Raw genomic sequence first — 3,829 nt, forward strand, 5'->3', positions numbered from 1 at the left:
GGATGCTGGTGGCACCTTCACTGTGATCTCGGTCTTTACCTGTGTGTGATGCTCACTGCTCCAAAGGCAACCTGACCAGTCACGCTCCTGGGCCCTGCCTCAGTTTAAGGTAGGGGTTTGTGTTTGCTTTCCCAGGCTGAAAATTTGCCTGGGGCACAGATGGGTTGGCTTTTACTCACCGGTTGGAATGGATTCACATCCAGAGGGCATTTTAAAGTCACCTATCATTAGCAGTGCCACGGGAGAAGGACCCATGACAAGGATGGGGGAACTTGGTGTGAGCAGCTCATTAGAAACGGTGGGGTGGTGCTTGCAGTGCAGTTATGGGAAGCTCCCCTGAGCCACTGAGACGATAATGTTCTTGTCATCATAGACGAGGCTCTCGTCATCACGTCCTCCCCCCAATCTCCATCAAGAGCAAACGGAGGCAATGGGTGCTTTTCAGAGCCCAGAGCTGAGAGACACGCTTGCAGACCACAGGTAGCCAATGGGAGACGGAAGCTTTAAGAAAAGATAGAGAGACGCCACGTCGCTGACAAGGAAGAAAGAGGCCTGCCTGGCCATCGGTGGTAACCCAAGATCATGTGGAGATACTCAGATTAACAGAAAAGGGTTAATAATTAAGAGAGAGCTAGCCAATAAGAAGCCCGAGCCATTGGCCAAAACAGTTGATGATTAATATAAGCCTCTGTGAGCCGGGCGGTGGTGGCACACGCCTTTAATCCCAGCACTCGGGAGGCAGAGGCAGGCGGATCTCTGTGAGTTCGAGGCCGGGCTGGACCGATAGCCTCCAAAACAATACGGAGAAACCCTGTCTTGTAAAAACAAAAACAAAAACAAACAAAAATATAAGCCTCTGTGTGTTTGTTTGTGACTTAGACGGCTTCAGGACCAGGCAGGACAGAAACTTCCATCAGCAATTCAGGTCAATCGGTCATCTGGGCCAGCACGAGCTCTTCATCCCACAGAATGGCAGTTACTTCCCAACAGCGTTGACCTGCTGTGGTAAAGCCCCATTATCTCCCTAGTTTCCTCACAGTATGATAGAGTGCAGAGACTGCCAGCTGCTGCGGAATATTGTTTTAACTAGGATAACTGTTCCCGAAGCAGCACCAAATGACTTTTGACTGCTGGCAAAGGAAAGTATCTTTATTCGAGGTTTATTTAGCTCCACGCGTCACCCCCATCCGTGATGGGTAAGGTTAGTTATTTAAAATTGGAAGGGGCAAAGGAAATATGCCACGTCTCTTCGGCTCTAGGGCCCAAGTTCTGTCCAGAGCCCTTGCTGAGTTCCGGGCTCACAAAAATGAGTATACTTCAAGGAACCCACAAAAGGGGTGTTTGGATCAGTAATAGCCACTGAGTAAGGCGACTGAGTTCTCAGTGAGGGCGTGGCCTGAGGGGTGGCTGGGTGTCTCAGTGAGGGGAGGGTGAGAGCCTGGGCAGCCATAATGAAGGAACAAGGGGGAGGGGTGGCACACTTTTGCCAAGGTCCTTGCTGGTAAAGGATGCTTTCATAGGCCGGCGGATCAAGCGATAAGACTGATCTTTTAAAACCGGAGAGTTTTCGTGGTAGAAAGCAGCAGTGGCAGCTGAGGAGAGATGGGCTCCAGTCCAGGCCTCCTCCCCAGCGGGGCCGCGGGAAGTGGGCCATGGTCAGTGCCCTCTGCTCCTGGGCCCTTCCTCTCCCTCTGAGTACATCCCCAGCACAAACAGACAACGACCGCCCTGTGCCCTCTTTCAGAGTTAGTTGCAAAACTGTGAGATAATTGACCGCATCCCGTGGGACAGAGGCCCTCTCAGAGCCAAAGAGAGATTGATAAAGCCCCAGGAAGGGTCCAGAAGACACAGCTTGGCCTTGTCTTTGTTTGGTCCCGTCTGGGGCCGTCCGGGGCACTGATTTTGCTTCTGGAGCTTGTGAACTTTGTAACATTGTTAAAGTGTTAAAGGCTTTGAAAACTTTCGTGGCTTAAAACTTTGGAAACGGAAATTTATGCTTAGGGAGGGCATTTGGCTGGGCTCCGTCTGTGTGTGTTGGGGGGGTGGGGGTCACCTGTGGCCTTTTAAGGGGAACAAGGTGAGAGGCCACTTGCCCTGGAGGGTACAGCTCAGGGCCAGAAGCTCTGGATAGACAGATGGACGTAAGAGCCAGGGAGACATCTCCAGGAACCTGCTTTAAGTCATGGGGGTGACAGCTGTCACGCTGGATGGGCCGTCTGAAAGGCGGTAACTGGAATGGCCACAAGGTGGCACTATGGCACGTGCGTGCAGATGTGTATCTCCTTGAGAAGCAAGGAGAGATGGGAAGTTGCTGGGGGGGGTGGGATGGGCCTCATGGGGGGGAGACAAGACACTTGATGTGCTTACCTGTGTCAAGACAGGGCTCCCTCACATGGCTGGTTGGTCATCAGGACATAGACTCACCTGGCAGCATCCCAGCCAAGGCACTTACTGAAAAGTCTTCCCTGTGGGGGGGGGGCTGGCCAGTGTTGAGGGACAGAGGGACGGACAGTTCCACAGAAGTCTAACTCTCTCCTCTCTCCCCCCCCCACCATATCGTTTCCTCTTTGCAAACAGTAAACAAAGGATTTTGTTAACGCATCATTGTGGACACAGAATAAGATAAAACGCAATAGAAAGGCCAAGCTGACACAACAGAAAGACTCGCTGCTCACGGAAGAGCTCTGCGCGAGCCTAAGCAGCCAGGGGGGAGTGCCCAGCACATTGTACCCACTGCCTCTAGGGGGCGCAGCGAGGACGACGGTGGATTAAAAGGCTCAAACTAATTAGTAAAGAGACATGCCCTATCAGAACACGGCCACTTCGATGCTCGATCCCTTGTGAGCGTGCGGATGACGGGCCACACCGAACCCTCAACCCTGAAGTCTCATTCTCATTCACAGCCCGCCACAGATTGGCGACCTCGGCTGGCACGCGTGTGGCTGCCTTGTTGGACAGCTCAGCTTCGGTGTTAAGGGCCCAGGTCGGCTTGGCGGCGTGAAGAGTATGTTTCTGGCCGGGCTGTGTACCCCTGCGTGTTGTCGGTGAGAGCACAGGGCATCTGTCCCACTCTGGGCAGGTTCCGTACGCCCCGCCTGGCTGTGCCTGCTCCGGTTCAATGGTTCAATGGTCCAATGGTTCAGTGGCACCCAGGCCAGAGTCTGTTTTTCCCCGTACTCTGCCTGGGGCTGAGATGTGGATTTTGCAGCTTTCATTATTTCTGAAGCTGGTAATGGGTCACATGTATATTACTGGATCAGATCATGCATCATGCATGATGCATAACTGTGGGGAGAAAGAGATGACTCGGAGCCACTCAGGAAACCCACCGTCCAACAGCACGTGGGTAGTGGGCTGCTACGGGATTCAGCCCCTGACCCCTCCCTGCCTCCCTAAGCCACCACTCTGGCCTAGTGGCTGGGGATGACTTCTCCCCTATTTTGAGTTTGTTCCTCACTGACTCTGGCCAAGCGAACAGAGTGGAGGTGAGGGATGTGGCCCCGAGACCAGGTCTTTTTTTTTTTAAGATTCATTTATTTATTATATACATAGTGTTCCGTCTGCACGTATGCTTGTACACCAGAAGAGGGCGCAAAATCTCATTACAGGTGGCTGTGAGCCACCATGTGGTTGCTGGGAATTGAACTCAGGACCTCTGGAAGAAGAACAGCCAGTGCTCTTAACCTCTGAGCCAGCTCTCCAGCCCGGGATCGGGTCTTAAGGACGTTTTATTTCCACTCACGGCTCTCAAACGTTATAGTGGTCCGGTGTGTGACCGCCTTTGCTTGTAACCCGGTCACTCAAGATGCTAAAGCCTGGGGAGTTTGGG

This window comes from Mesocricetus auratus, unplaced genomic scaffold (genome assembly GCF_017639785.1).
Source record: "Mesocricetus auratus isolate SY011 unplaced genomic scaffold, BCM_Maur_2.0 Super-Scaffold_100018, whole genome shotgun sequence".
NCBI lineage: Eukaryota > Metazoa > Chordata > Mammalia > Rodentia > Cricetidae > Mesocricetus > Mesocricetus auratus.